The 17978-nt window shown below is 36.4% G+C and overlaps 1 long non-coding RNA gene across 2 annotated transcripts; it reads left to right on the forward strand.

Annotated features, from left to right (window-relative positions):
• The first annotated feature begins 10462 nt into the window (after positions 1-10462).
• On the forward strand, positions 10463-17380 carry LOC133547424 (uncharacterized). Of its 2 annotated transcripts, XR_009805482.1 has the most exons (3): positions 10542-15468; positions 15543-15651; positions 16014-17380. It is a non-coding gene; the product is annotated as an uncharacterized LOC133547424 (long non-coding RNA). The 2 variants fall into 2 exon arrangements; XR_009805481.1 differs by lacking the exon at positions 16014-17380 and having other exon boundaries at positions 10463-15468; positions 15543-15707.
• The last annotated feature ends 598 nt before the right edge of the window (positions 17381-17978 follow it).

A 17978-nucleotide genomic window follows, 5' to 3' on the forward strand; every position in this document is an offset into this window, starting at 1 on the left:
ATAAAGACTATTACTTTTACAATTACTAAGGTTGTGTAATAACCAGTGCGTATAAAATGATTGGTGTTTACGGCGGTCACTCACCCTGTCTGGTCAACACGTACGTGCAGAGAACACGTGCACACGTACAAAAGCAGTCCAAGAGAGGCAACAAACAATTTGCAATCATGTTATTATTATTTACATTTAATGGAACTATCCAAATGACTATTATTAGCTAACAACTAATGCATGTGTTACGCAGGTATGTAGTTACATCATTACATCCAAATGACTATTATTAGCTAACAACTAATGCATGTGTTACGCAGGTATGTAGTTACATCATTACATCCAAATGACTATTATTAGCTAACAACAGCCACATGTAATGCATGTGTTACGCAGGTATGTAGTTACATCATTACATCCAAATGACTATTATTAGCTAACAACTAATGCATGTGTTACGCAGGTATGTAGTTACATCATTACATCCAAATGACTATTATTAGCTAACATCTAATGCATGTGTTACGCAGGTATGTAGTTACATCATTACATCCAAATGACTATTATTAGCTAACAACAGCCACATCTAATGCATGTGTTACGCAGGTATGTAGTTACATCATTACATCCAAATGACTATTATTAGCTAACAACAGCCACATGTAATGCAAGTGTTACACAGGTATGTAGTTACATCATTACATCCAAATGACTATTATTAGCTAACAACAGCCACATGTAATGCAAGTGTTACGCAGGTATGTAGTTACATCATTACATCCAAATGACTATCATTAGCTAACAACTAATGCATGTGTTACGCAGGTATGTAGTTACATCATTACATCCAAATGACTATTATTAGCTAACAACTAATGCATGTGTTACGCAGGTATGTAGTTACATCATTACATCCAAATGACTATTATTAGCTAACAACAGCCACATGTAATGCATGTGTTACGCAGGTATGTAGTTACATCATTACATCCAAATGACTATTATTAGCTAACAACAGCCACATGTAATGCATGTGTTACGCAGGTATGTAGTTACATCATTACATCCAAATGACTATTATTAGCTAACAACTAATGCATGTGTTACGCAGGTATGTAGTTACATCATTACATCCAAATGACTATTATTAGCTAACATGTAATGCATGTGTTACGCAGGTATGTAGTTACATCATTACATCCAAATGACTATTATTAGCTAACAACAGCCACATCTAATGCATGTGTTACGCAGGTATGTAGTTACATCATTACATCCAAATGACTATTATTAGCTAACAACTAATGCATGTGTTACGCAGGTATGTAGTTACATCATTACATCCAAATGACTATTATTAGCTAACAACTAATGCGTGTGTTACGCAGGTATGTAGTTACATCATTACATCCAAATGACTATTATTAGCTAACAACTAATGCATGTGTTACGCAGGTATGTAGTTACATCATTACATCCAAATGACTATTATTAGCTAACAACAGCCACATCTAATGCATGTGTTACGCAGGTATGTAGTTACATCATTACATCCAAATGACTATTATTAGCTAACAACTAATGCATGTGTTACGCAGGTATGTAGTTACATCATTACATCCAAATGACTATTATTAGCTAACAACAGCCACATCTAATGCATGTGTTACGCAGGTATGTAGTTACATCATTACATCCAAATGACTATTATTAGCTAACAACTAATGCATGTGTTACGCAGGTATGTAGTTACATCATTACATCCAAATGACTATTATTAGCTAACATGTAATGCATGTGTTACGCAGGTATGTAGTTACATCATTACATCCAAATGACTATTATTAGCTAACAACAGCCACATGTAATGCATGTGTTACGCAGGTATGTAGTTACATCATTACATCCAAATGACTATTATTAGCTAACAACTAATGCATGTGTTACGCAGGTATGTAGTTACATCATTACATCCAAATGACTATTATTAGCTAACAACTAATGCATGTGTTACGCAGGTATGTAGTTACATCATTACATCCAAATGACTATTATTAGCTAACATCTAATGCATGTGTTACGCAGGTATGTAGTTACATCATTACATCCAAATGACTATTATTAGCTAACAACTAATGCATGTGTTACGCAGGTATGTAGTTACATCATTACATCCAAATGACTATTATTAGCTAACATCTAATGCATGTGTTACGCAGGTATGTAGTTACATCATTACATCCAAATGACTATTATTAGCTAACAACTAATGCATGTGTTACGCAGGTATGTAGTTACATCATTACATCCAAATGACTATTATTAGCTAACAACTAATGCATGTGTTACGCAGGTATGTAGTTACATCATTACATCCAAATGACTATTATTAGCTAACAACAGCCACATCTAATGCATGTGTTACGCAGGTATGTAGTTACATCATTACATCCAAATGACTATTATTAGCTAACAACTAATGCATGTGTTACGCAGGTATGTAGTTACATCATTACATCCAAATGACTATTATTAGCTAACAACAGCCACATGTAATGCATGTGTTACGCAGGTATGTAGTTACATCATTACATCCAAATGACTATTATTAGCTAACAACTAATGCATGTGTTACGCAGGTATGTAGTTACATCATTACATCCAAATGACTATTATTAGCTAACATCTAATGCATGTGTTACGCAGGTATGTAGTTACATCATTACATCCAAATGACTATTATTAGCTAACAACTAATGCATGTGTTACGCAGGTATGTAGTTACATCATTACATCCAAATGACTATTATTAGCTAACAACTAATGCATGTGTTACGCAGGTATGTAGTTACATCATTACATCCAAATGACTATTATTAGCTAACAACTAATGCATGTGTTACGCAGGTATGTAGTTACATCATTACATCCAAATGACTATTATTAGCTAACAACTAATGCATGTGTTACGCAGGTATGTAGTTACATCATTACATCCAAATGACTATTATTAGCTAACAACAGCCACATCTAATGTGTTACGCAGGTATGTAGTTACATCATTACATCCAAATGACTATTATTAGCTAACAACTAATGCATGTGTTACGCAGGTATGTAGTTACATCATTACATCCAAATGACTATTATTAGCTAACAACTAATGCATGTGTTACGCAGGTATGTAGTTACATCATTACATCCAAATGACTATTATTAGCTAACAACTAATGCATGTGTTACGCAGGTATGTAGTTACATCATTACATCCAAATGACTATTATTAGCTAACAACAGCCACATGTAATGCATGTGTTACGCAAGGTATGTAGTTACATCATTACATCCAAATGACTATTATTAGCTAACAACTAATGCATGTGTTACGCAGGTATGTAGTTACATCATTACATCCAAATGACTATTATTAGCTAACAACAGCCACATCTAATGCATGTGTTACGCAGGTATGTAGTTACATCATTACATCCAAATGACTATTATTAGCTAACAACAGCCACATCTAATGTGTTACGCAGGTATGTAGTTACATCATTACATCCAAATGACTATTATTAGCTAACAACAGCCACATGTAATGCAAGTGTTACGCAGGTATGTAGTTACATCATTACATCCAAATGACTATTATTAGCTAACAACAGCCACATGTAATGCAAGTGTTACGCAGGTATGTAGTTACATCATTACATCCAAATGACTATTATTAGCCAACAACTAATGCATGTGTTACGCAGGTATGTAGTTACATCATTACATCCAAATGACTATTATTAGCTAACAACAGCCACATGTAATGCATGTGTTACGCAGGTATGTAGTTACATCATTACATCCAAATGACTATTATTAGCTAACAACTAATGCATGTGTTACGCAGGTATGTAGTTACATCATTACATCCAAATGACTATTATTAGCTAACATGTAATGCATGTGTTACGCAGGTATGTAGTTACATCATTACATCCAAATGAATATTATTAGCTAACAACAGCCACATCTAATGCATGTGTTACGCAGGTATGTAGTTACATCATTACATCCAAATGACTATTATTAGCTAACAACTAATGCATGTGTTACGCAGGTATGTAGTTACATCATTACATCCAAATGACTATTATTAGCTAACAACTAATGCATGTGTTACGCAGGTATGTAGTTACATCATTACATCCAAATGACTATTATTAGCTAACATCTAATGCATGTGTTACGCAGGTATGTAGTTACATCATTACATCCAAATGACTATTATTAGCTAACAACTAATGCATGTGTTACGCAGGTATGTAGTTACATCATTACATCCAAATGACTATTATTAGCTAACATCTAATGCATGTGTTACGCAGGTATGTAGTTACATCATTACATCCAAATGACTATTATTAGCTAACAACTAATGCATGTGTTACGCAGGTATGTAGTTACATCATTACATCCAAATGACTATTATTAGCTAACAACTAATGCATGTGTTACGCAGGTATGTAGTTACATCATTACATCCAAATGACTATTATTAGCTAACAACAGCCACATCTAATGTGTTACGCAGGTATGTAGTTACATCATTACATCCAAATGACTATTATTAGCTAACAACTAATGCATGTGTTACGCAGGTATGTAGTTACATCATTACATCCAAATGACTATTATTAGCTAACAGCCACATGTAATGCATGTGTTACGCAGGTATGTAGTTACATCATTACATCCAAATGACTATTATTAGCTAACAACTAATGCATGTGTTACGCAGGTATGTAGTTACATCATTACATCCAAATGACTATTATTAGCTAACAACAGCCACATCTAATGCATGTGTTATGCAGGTATGTAGTTACATCATTACATCCAAATGACTATTATTAGCTAACAACAGCCACATCTAATGTGTTACGCAGGTATGTAGTTACATCATTACATCCAAATGACTATTATTAGCTAACAACAGCCACATGTAATGCAAGTGTTACGCAGGTATGTAGTTACATCATTACATCCAAATGACTATTATTAGCTAACAACAGCCACATGTAATGCAAGTGTTACGCAGGTATGTAGTTACATCATTACATCCAAATGACTATTATTAGCTAACAACTAATGCATGTGTTACGCAGGTATGTAGTTACATCATTACATCCAAATGACTATTATTAGCTAACAACAGCCACATGTAATGCATGTGTTACGCAGGTATGTAGTTACATCATTACATCCAAATGACTATTATTAGCTAACAACTAATGCATGTGTTACGCAGGTATGTAGTTACATCATTACATCCAAATGACTATTATTAGCTAACATGTAATGCATGTGTTACGCAGGTATGTAGTTACATCATTACATCCAAATGACTATTATTAGCTAACATCTAATGCATGTGTTACGCAGGTATGTAGTTACATCATTACATCCAAATGACTATTATTAGCTAACATGTAATGCATGTGTTACGCAGGTATGTAGTTACATCATTACATCCAAATGACTATTATTAGCTAACAACAGCCACATCTAATGCATGTGTTACGCAGGTATGTAGTTACATCATTACATCCAAATGACTATTATTAGCTAACAACTAATGCATGTGTTACGCAGGTATGTAGTTACATCATTACATCCAAATGACTATTATTAGCTAACAACTAATGCATGTGTTACGCAGGTATGTAGTTATATCATTACATCCAAATGACTATTATTAGCTAACAACTAATGCATGTGTTACGCAGGTATGTAGTTACATCATTACATCCAAATGACTATTATTAGCTAACATGTAATGCATGTGTTACGCAGGTATGTAGTTACATCATTACATCCAAATGACTATTATTAGCTAACAACAGCCACATCTAATGCATGTGTTACGCAGGTATGTAGTTACATCATTACATCCAAATGACTATTATTAGCTAACAACTAATGCATGTGTTACGCAGGTATGTAGTTACATCATTACATCCAAATGACTATTATTAGCTAACAACTAATGCATGTGTTACGCAGGTATGTAGTTATATCATTACATCCAAATGACTATTATTAGCTAACATCTAATGCATGTGTTACGCAGGTATGTAGTTACATCATTACATCCAAATGACTATTATTAGCTAACAACTAATGCATGTGTTACGCAGGTATGTAGTTACATCATTACATCCAAATGACTATTATTAGCTAACATCTAATGCATGTGTTACGCAGGTATGTAGTTACATCATTACATCCAAATGACTATTATTAGCTAACAACTAATGCGTGTGTTACGCAGGTATGTAGTTACATCATTACATCCAAATGACTATTATTAGCTAACAACTAATGCATGTGTTACGCAGGTATGTAGTTACATCATTATATCCAAATGACTATTATTAGCTAACAACAGCCACATCTAATGCATGTGTTACGCAGGTATGTAGTTACATCATTACATCCAAATGACTATTATTAGCTAACAACTAATGCATGTGTTACGCAGGTATGTAGTTACATCATTACATCCAAATGACTATTATTAGCTAACAACAGCCACATGTAATGCATGTGTTACGCAGGTATGTAGTTACATCATTACATCCAAATGACTATTATTAGCTAACAACTAATGCATGTGTAACGCAGGTATGTAGTTACATCATTACATCCAAATGACTATTATTAGCTAACATGTAATGCATGTGTTACGCAGGTATGTAGTTACATCATTACATCCAAATGACTATTATTAGCTAACAACCGCCACATGTAATGCATGTGTTACGCAGGTATGTAGTTACATCATTACATCCAAATGACTATTATTAGCTAACAACTAATGCATGTGTTACGCAGGTATGTAGTTACATCATTACATCCAAATGACTATTATTAGCTAACAACTAATGCATGTGTTACGCAGGTATGTAGTTACATCATTACATCCAAATGACTATTATTAGCTAACATCTAATGCATGTGTTACGCAGGTATGTAGTTACATCATTACATCCAAATGACTATTATTAGCTAACAACTAATGCATGTGTTACGCAGGTATGTAGTTACATCATTACATCCAAATGACTATTATTAGCTAACAACTAATGCATGTGTTACGCAGGTATGTAGTTACATCATTACATCCAAATGACTATTATTAGCTAACAACTAATGCATGTGTTACGCAGGTATGTAGTTACATCATTACATCCAAATGACTATTATTAGCTAACAACAGCCACATCTAATGCATGTGTTACGCAGGTATGTAGTTACATCATTACATCCAAATGACTATTATTAGCTAACAACTAATGCATGTGTTACGCAGGTATGTAGTTACATCATTACATCCAAATGACTATTATTAGCTAACAACAGCCACATGTAATGCATGTGTTACGCAGGTATGTAGTTACATCATTACATCCAAATGACTATTATTAGCTAACAACAGCCACATGTAATGCATGTGTTACGCAGGTATGTAGTTACATCATTACATCCAAATGACTATTATTAGCTAACAACAGCCACATCTAATGCATGTGTTACGCAGGTATGTAGTTACATCATTACATCCAAATGACTATTATTAGCTAACAACTAATGCATGTGTTACGCAGGTATGTAGTTACATCATTACATCCAAATGACTATTATTAGCTAACAACAGCCACATCTAATGCATGTGTTACGCAGGTATGTAGTTACATCATTACATCCAAATGACTATTATTAGCTAACAACTAATGCATGTGTTACGCAGGTATGTAGTTACATCATTACATCCAAATGACTATTATTAGCTAACAACTAATGCATGTGTTACGCAGGTATGTAGTTACATCATTACATCCAAATGACTATTATTAGCTAACAACAGCCACGTCTAATGTGTTACGCAGGTATGTAGTCACATCATTACATCCAAATGACTATTATTAGCTAACAACTAATACATGTGTTACGCAGGTATGTAGTTACATCATTACATCCAAATGACTATTATTAGCTAACAACAGCCACATGTAATGCATGTGTTACGCAAGGTATGTAGTTACATCATTACATCCAAATGACTATTATTAGCTAACAACTAATGCATGTGTTACGCAGGTATGTAGTTACATCATTACATCCAAATGACTATTATTAGCTAACAACAGCCACATCTAATGCATGTGTTACGCAGGTATGTAGTTACATCATTACATCCAAATGACTATTATTAGCTAACAACAGCCACATCTAATGTGTTACGCAGGTATGTAGTTACATCATTACATCCAAATGACTATTATTAGCTAACAACAGCCACATGTAATGCAAGTGTTACGCAGGTATGTAGTTACATCATTACATCCAAATGACTATTATTAGCCAACAACTAATGCATGTGTTACGCAGGTATGTAGTTACATCATTACATCCAAATGACTATTATTAGCTAACAACAGCCACATGTAATGCATGTGTTACGCAGGTATGTAGTTACATCATTACATCCAAATGACTATTATTAGCTAACAACTAATGCATGTGTTACGCAGGTATGTAGTTACATCATTACATCCAAATGACTATTATTAGCCAACATGTAATGCATGTGTTACGCAGGTATGTAGTTACATCATTACATCCAAATGAATATTATTAGCTAACAACAGCCACATCTAATGCATGTGTTACGCAGGTATGTAGTTACATCATTACATCCAAATGACTATTATTAGCTAACAACTAATGCATGTGTTACGCAGGTATGTAGTTACATCATTACATCCAAATGACTATTATTAGCTAACAACTAATGCATGTGTTACGCAGGTATGTAGTTACATCATTACATCCAAATGACTACTATTAGCTAACATCTAATGCATGTGTTACGCAGGTATGTAGTTACATCATTACATCCAAATGACTATTATTAGCTAACAACTAATGCATGTGTTACGCAGGTATATAGTTACATCATTACATCCAAATGACTATTATTAGCTAACATCTAATGCATGTGTTACGCAGGTATGTAGTTACATCATTACATCCAAATGACTATTATTAGCTAACAACAGCCACATGTAATGCATGTGTTACGCAGGTATGTAGTTACATCATTACATCCAAATGACTATTATTAGCTAACAACTAATGCATGTGTTACGCAGGTATGTAGTTACATCATTACATCCAAATGACTATTATTAGCTAACATCTAATGCATGTGTTACGCAGGTATGTAGTTACATCATTACATCCAAATGACTATTATTAGCTAACAACTAATGCATGTGTTACGCAGGTATGTAGTTACATCATTACATCCAAATGACTATTATTAGCTAACAACAGCCACATGTAATGCATGTGTTACGCAGGTATGTAGTTACATCATTACATCCAAATGACTATTATTAGCTAACAACTAATGCATGTGTTACGCAGGTATGTAGTTACATCATTACATCCAAATGACTATTATTAGCTAACAACAGCCACATCTAATGCATGTGTTACGCAGGTATGTAGTTACATCATTACATCCAAATGACTATTATTAGCTAACAACAGCCACATCTAATGCATGTGTTACGCAGGTATGTAGTTACATCATTACATCCAAATGACTATTATTAGCTAACAACAGCCACATGTAATGCAAGTGTTACGCAGGTATGTAGTTACATCATTACATCCAAATGACTATTATTAGCTAACAACAGCCACATCTAATGCATGTGTTACGCAGGTATGTAGTTACATCATTACATCCAAATGACTATTATTAGCTAACAACAGCCACATCTAATGTGTTACGCAGGTATGTAGTTACATCATTACATCCAAATGACTATTATTAGCTAACAACTAATGCATGTGTTACGCAGGTATGTAGTTACATCATTACATCCAAATGACTATTATTAGCTAACATCTAATGCATGTGTTACGCAGGTATGTAGTTACATCATTACATCCAAATGACTATTATTAGCTAACAACTAATGCATGTGTTACGCAGGTATGTAGTTACATCATTACATCCAAATGACTATTATTAGCTAACATCTAATGCATGTGTTACGCAGGTATGTAGTTACATCATTACATCCAAATGACTATTATTAGCTAACAACAGCCACATGTAATGCATGTGTTACGCAGGTATGTAGTTACATCATTACATCCAAATGACTATTATTAGCTAACAACTAATGCATGTGTTACGCAGGTATGTAGTTACATCATTACATCCAAATGACTATTATTAGCTAACATCTAATGCATGTGTTACGCAGGTATGTAGTTACATCATTACATCCAAATGACTATTATTAGCTAACAACTAATGCATGTGTTACGCAGGTATGTAGTTACATCATTACATCCAAATGACTATTATTAGCTAACATCTAATGCATGTGTTACGCAGGTATGTAGTTACATCATTACATCCAAATGACTATTATTAGCTAACAACTAATGCATGTGTTACGCAGGTATGTAGTTACATCATTACATCCAAATGACTATTATTAGCTAACATGTAATGCATGTGTTACGCAGGTATGTAGTTACATCATTACATCCAAATGACTATTATTAGCTAACAACAGCCACATGTAATGCATGTGTTACGCAGGTATGTAGTTACATCATTACATCCAAATGACTATTATTAGCTAACAACTAATGCATGTGTTACGCAGGTATGTAGTTACATCATTACATCCAAATGACTATTATTAGCTAACATCTAATGCATGTGTTACGCAGGTATGTAGTTACATCATTACATCCAAATGACTATTATTAGCTAACAACTAATGCATGTGTTACGCAGGTATGTAGTTACATCATTACATCCAAATGACTATTATTAGCTTACAACTAATGCATGTGTTACGCAGGTATGTAGTTACATCATTACATCCAAATGACTATTATTAGCTAACATCTAATGCATGTGTTACGCAGGTATGTAGTTACATCATTACGTCCAAATGACTATTATTAGCTAACATCTAATGCATGTGTTACGCAGGTATGTAGTTACATCATTACATCCAAATGACTATTATTAGCTAACAACTAATGCATGTGTTACGCAGGTATGTAGTTACATCATTACATCCAAATGACTATTATTAGCTAACAACTAATGCATGTGTTACGCAGGTATGTAGTTACATCATTACATCCAAATGACTATTATTAGCTAACATCTAATGCATGTGTTACGCAGGTATGTAGTTACATCATTACATCCAAATGACTATTATTAGCTAACATCTAATGCATGTGTTACGCAGGTATGTAGTTACATCATTACGTCCTAGAAGCTGAAAGAAGGAGGGATATGCTGTGTGAAATCAATTGGAAAGTTAGCGCCCTCTAGACATCTGTGTAAATGTTGCAAACAGCCCCTTTAAGGGCTTTGCAAATGTTCCAGTCTGAAGTGAGACCTTAACTAGATGAAGGAATTGTGCTGACAAACTGCTCAGCACAGACTTTAGAAATATAGCGGCAGGGTATCCGCGGATCCTTAAAAAGTCTTAAAAAGTCTTAAATTCATGTATCTAAAATTAAGGCCTTAAAAAGTATTACATTTATTAGAAATTCCTAAGATGGTCTTAAATTCAGTACTCAATGGTCTTAAATTGTCGGGCCAGTTTTGGGGGGGTTTTTTTCGGGGCACGTCTTTGAGTAAAAGTTACAGCACGTCTTTGAGTAAAAGTGAGTGATTTCAGTGTCAGTCGCGCGCATAGTCGGGTCGCACGCAGACTCCTTCCTTTCTTCCTGGCGTCCCGCCTTTCAGTCAGCATGGGGAAATGCAAGTTTTGCGAGTGTTGGCTGGAGGACAGCCGGTTTAAAAGCTGTCTTAAGCCTGTTGCCAATCCCGAGGAGGCCAGGTGCTTACTTTGTAAGAGGGATTTCAAACATGAGAATTAGAGCTGTGGAATCGCACATGCAGTGCGGTAAGCATAAAATGGCGGCAGAGAGCCAAAAACAAACACCGGGCATCTCTCAGTTCTGCTTGGGTCCAGCGCCAACACCCCCCCCAGCTAGCAACAACTGCCGCTAGCAGCACTGACCTGACACTAATCTTCGGCGGGACAGCAACATTAAAATCCCAGGTGTTATGGATCTTGCACACTGTGGTGAAACATCAATCCTACACCTCAACTGACGGGATTGGCCATCTTTTTCGTGTGATGTTTCCTGATTCTCAGGTTGCTAATACATTTTCCTGGGGAAGGGATAAAACAGCATATATTAGCAGACACGGATTAGCACCTCACATCCAAAAGCTGCTATTCGACTAAGTCAACGGGTCTCGGTATGTGTTAATGTTCGATGAAACACTGAATCACAGCACGAAGAAGAAACAACTGGATGTCCATGTTTTGTTGTTAATGTTATAATACTGTTTTGCACTATTATTGACCAAATGTCATTTATTTTTACCCTCACCTGGGTTATTATGTTTTTACTGGCGTTGGTGTTGCTTTGTTTGTTTTGGATTTCAAAGTTTTTGGATCTCTCAAGATTTTTGATAAGCTGTTTGGCAGAGTGGTGCTTATCAGTTTGTTTATTAATAAACATACAAAAAGTAAACTTGACTGATTGTCATTGAGGTTGTAGTACAGTGGGATCCCCAACCATCGCTTATATTTATAGATTTTTTTATCATTTTTTCCGGTCTTAAATTTCACTCAAGGTGGCATTAAAAAGGTCTTAAAAAGTCTTACATTTGACTTGCTGAAACCTGCAGATACCCTGTAGTGGGTAACTCATCAAGGTGTGTATGTTAATGTTAGATATGTGCCGTCTCCAAGCAGAAGAACATCTTTCACCTTGGCTCTTGGCACAGTTGTTGTGTCCATCTGACGCTTTCTGCTGACTTCACCCATTTTAGACTTTTCTTTCTGTTTGGGATCGTCAGTCACATTTGGCACTTCTGCCTTGCATGGGTTAGATTCCAAGCCAGTGTTGGATCAGGAAGTAAAAACTAAAGCTGAAACAATTCATGCCATTGAATCGCTGTGGCCAAACTACTAAAAGTGGGAGCAGGGGAAAAGTGTGAGGCTGAATCTTCTGGTGGCAAAGCATCCAAGAAAAGGAAAGTGAAATGTGAAATCCGACACGGTAAAGCCAAACATTGACTGGACGCTTGTTTCAAGCCACTTAAAGTCCTACTGAAAGCCACTACTAGCCACCACGCAGTCTGATAGTTTATATATCAATGATGAAATATTAACATTGCAACACATGCCAATACGGCCGCTTTAGTTTAATAAATTGCAATTTTAAATTTCCCGTGAAGTATCCTGTTGAAAACGTTGCGGTATGATGACGCGTATGATGAGGCGTGCGCGTGATGTCACGGATTGTAGCGGACATGTTGTTCCAGCCCCGATCCCAGCTTTAAGTCGTCTGCTTTAATCGCATAATGACACAGTATTCTAGACATCTGTGTTGCTGAATCTTTTGCAATTTGTTCAATTAATAATGGAGACGTCAAAGAAGAAAGATGTAGGTGGGAAGCGGTGTATTGTGGCTGCCTTTAGCAACACAAACACAGCCGGTGTTTCCTTGTTTACATTCCCGAAAGATGACGTTGAAGCTTTACTATGGAACAGAGCGGTCAAGCGAACACGGTTCCCTAACACATGTCAAACGGCAGGTTTCGGTGAGAAAATTGTGGTAATAAGTTGGCTCTTACCGTAGACATGCGCGGAGAGCATGCGTCGTTCCTCCTGCACCTGTCAAAGAGGCAGCTGCGGACTCTCTTGCCTCCTCCGACCGGCTGCCCCCGAACGTGGGATGCTTCCACCGTGGAGGAGGGGGAAGAAAAGCTCAGCCTGGCCCTAATGGCTGCCTTCGCTTCGCCTTGTCGGGAAACGTGGCTTCCCTCAGAGACACTGGCGGTCACCACACCCGTGGCCACACCCCTCCGACTTTCAGGTACCATATAATCTCACTAAAACACTAGTAACGCTCTCAACTGCTCAGCGGAATCTCAGAGAGCTGAAAGTTTTTTGATAATTTACACACAATTTTTCTAACAGTAACACAATAAGCAGATAAGGGATTTTCCAGAATTATCCTAGTAAATGTGTTTAATAACATCTGAACCGCTCCCACTGCCGTCGCCTTTTTTTTCATTTTTTTCATAGTCCTTCACTCTAACTTTCCTCATCCACAAATCTTTCATCCTCGCTCAAATTAATGGGGAAATTGTCGCTTTCTCGGTCCGAATCACTCTAGCTGCTGGTGGCCATGATTGTAAACAATGTTCAGATGTGAGGAGCTCCACAACCCGTGACGTCACGCGCACATTGTCTGCTACTTCTGGTACAGGCAAGGCTTTTTTATTAGCGACCAAAAGTTGCGAACTTTATCGTGGATGTTCTCTACTAAATACTTTCAGCAGAAATATGGCAATATGGCGAAATGATGAAGTATGACACATAGAATGGAGCTGCTATCCCCCTTTAAATGAGAACATCTCATTTCAGTAGGCCTTTAAGAGCAGGGACCATCATGAAAGATAAAGATGGTACATTTCAACATGATAAGATCTGCTACTATGAATATTACTGAGTTACCTGTTACATCTCAGGACAACAGGTGTGTACTTGTGGTTTAAAGACTACTTTACACGCTATGTCAACCTTTTCCAGCGTGTCTTTACAGTAGCAAAATGTATGTTTGAGGACTATATCAGACAACATGGGTTGCCAGAGTGTAGTCACACAGACCAGGTAGGCAATTGGAGTCAGACCTTGTAAAACACTTTGGAAAACCTTGCTGGAATAGTTACCTCTACTGCCCCCCAGTGGCCGTTAGAAAGGATGCACACATTTTGTGTTGAAGTCCTTAAAGCTGTCTTTCACTTTTTGTCTTGTCCTTTGTGTCCCAGATGAAGTCGTGAGTGGCTCGGGGGAGGATAGGCGGGACATTAGCTTTTCTTTTTTACAAGAACTTTGCTGACAAAAGGCAAGTGTTTGTGGGCGTTACTGTACATGTTGGTATTGATCACACCACCCAGTAAATTCAAGGAACGTTTTCAAAATCATTGAATGGTTTAGACTTTCATTTTGTGAACAATATAAACATATATTAATATAAACATATGGAGGAGTCAGATGGGGTGGTTAGGGCATCTGGTCAGGATGCCACCTGAACGCATAGGGAGGTGTTTAGGACACGTCTGACCGGTAGGAGGCCACCAGGAAGACCCAGGACACCTTGGGAAGACTATGTCTCCGGGATGGCCTGGGAACGCCTCGGGATCCAGGAGCTGGACGAAGTGGCTGGGGAGAGCGAAGTGTGGGTTTCCCTGCTTAGGCTGCTGCCCCCGCGACCCGACCTCAGATAAGCGGAAGAAGACGGATGGATGGATGAATAAACATATATGAATACAACAATGTAAGACATAGTAGCAATGTTGTGTATTTACTGGCGTAGTCCTCTAGAGGTCACTGATGTGTGCTCCTTTCCAGAGTCGTGTGGAGAGAGAGTTTGGCCAACCCGGGTTTGGAGTCAGTGTCTAACAAGGCGCCCTCTAGTCACCTGAGGGGATTTGACCAACTATTACATCTCATGCTCTTCGTATGTACCTATCTTTAATGTTTATAGTACACAATGAATCATATTTAGCTGTGAAATGTGTGTTTTTTATGATGTTAGACGATCTCTGATTACATCACTTGTCCATGCCAGCTAACTTTCATTTGTTGTCATCTGCCTCTATCTAGTGGACGTTTGTTGTACTGTTACTTATAGAATTCACCGGTAAATAGTAGACATCTCATCTGTCACTGGTATTTAGTCATTATAACAATACATACAGTGGTGTGTGACAAAGTTAAACTTAGATTTAAGTCACATGGAATACTTGATAGTCTGTGGTCTGTGATATGACATTATTAAGTTCATTTAATTCATGCATTTACAATGTTTGTGTCCTACAGTTTCACCCTTTCAATTGTCAATCAACCTGGCATCCATCAGTCAACCTGGTGTTCAGAGGGAATAAAAAAAAGGGAATAAGCGGTAGAAAATGGATGGACAAGGTGTATCGCCACAATTTTAACCACTTCTGTCATTGCAACGAATGACGCACGGGGGCGCCACTAACTCCCATCGCATCATTTATTTTTTAAATGATGATATTTTTTAAATGAAGCACTTACTAAAAACCTAACAAAAAATATATTTTACCTTTTCAGAAATAAATGAATTATTATAAAAGAGTAAAAAAAATCGTTTTGTTTTCCATTTAAGGCTGCTAGATACATCTTTAAGGTGTGCGATTTCATAAAGAACAACGTATTTTTTAATGTTTGTTTTGTATGTAATGGTTTATGATGACATTGTTATTGAAGTACAGATGACACCAAAGAACGCGACCCCAAAAGGGGAATAAGCGGTAGAAAATGGATCGATGGAAGGACTAAAGAAGCATGGTAAGTAAGTGAGGGCTTCACGGTGGCAGAGGGGTTAGTGCGTCTGCCTCACAATACGAAGGTCCTACAATCCTGGGTTCAAATCCAGGCTCGGGATCTTTCTGTGTGGAGTTTGCATGTTCTCCCCGTGAATGCGTGGGTTCCCTCCGGGTACTCCGGCTTCCTCCCACTTCCAAAGACATGCACCTGGGGATAGGTTGATTGGACCGATGGGGTGATAAAGCAAGATGGCGTCTGACGGAGAAGGCCTAAAGGCGGGCATTATATTTCTGTATTTTTACATATATGTTGTTTCATAGAGTACACACGGTTAATAATTGTTTGTAGCCGGATACATCAGTCTGAGTTTACTTCTCCTGTTTGATAGCTTCACTTAAGGTAGCTTGCAGCTAGTTTAGCTGGCTAGTTAGCTTAGCTTGTTAGCTGCTAACAAAGAGACAAGGACGTTATTTAAACATCGCTAAGTAGGGAACTAATGTGAGTGTAAAGTCTTGTGATTGTGGGAAAATGTGCCAAAGAAGGAGAGCAAAGTACGAGGAGGAACTTTGTCCAAGAAAAGAGGAGAAGGAGCGACAACATCAACTACTGGATGTTTATTATAGGAAACATCATCAAGTTGTGTTACACAGAACAGCTTTGTTTACTTCTTACTCTCACATCTTTACTAACTTTATACTTCATTACAAACATCATTCTTAAATATATTGTGGATGACAAGTTTGGTTGTCTTGTGAGGATGATGTAAATACAGTTGTGTTCAAAAGTTTACATACACTTGTAAAGAACATCATGTCATGGCCATTTGCAATCATTTCTACAACCCTTATTTTGTGTGATGTAGTGATTGGAGCACATACTTGTTGCTCACTAAAAACAATGAACTTTGCTTCTTTTATGAATTTATTATGGCTCTACTGAAAACGTGACCAAATATGCTGGGTCAAAAGTCTACATACAGCAATGTTATATGCAGTATATATACAGCAATATTATTATATATACAGCAATGTTATATGCAGTATATATACAGCAATATTATTATATATACAGCAATGTTATATGCAGTATATATACAGCAATATTATTATATATACAGCAATGTTATATGCAGTATATATACAGCAATATTATTATAAATACAGCAATGTTATATGCAGTATATATACAGCAATATTATTATAAATACAGCAATGTTATATGTAGTATATATACAGCAATATTATTATATATACAGCAATGTTATATGCAGTATATATACAGCAATATTATTATAAATACAGCAATGTTATATGCAGTATATATACAGCAATATTATTATATATACAGCAATGTTATATGCAGTATATATACAGCAATATTATTATAAATACAGCAATGTTATATGCAGTATATATACAGCAATATTATTATAAATACAGCAATGTTAGTATACAAACAGCAATGACGGTGGGCATGGTGTTCCTGGGATTA

Source organism: Nerophis ophidion, unplaced genomic scaffold (genome assembly GCF_033978795.1).
Source record: "Nerophis ophidion isolate RoL-2023_Sa unplaced genomic scaffold, RoL_Noph_v1.0 HiC_scaffold_99, whole genome shotgun sequence".
Lineage (NCBI taxonomy): Eukaryota > Metazoa > Chordata > Actinopteri > Syngnathiformes > Syngnathidae > Nerophis > Nerophis ophidion.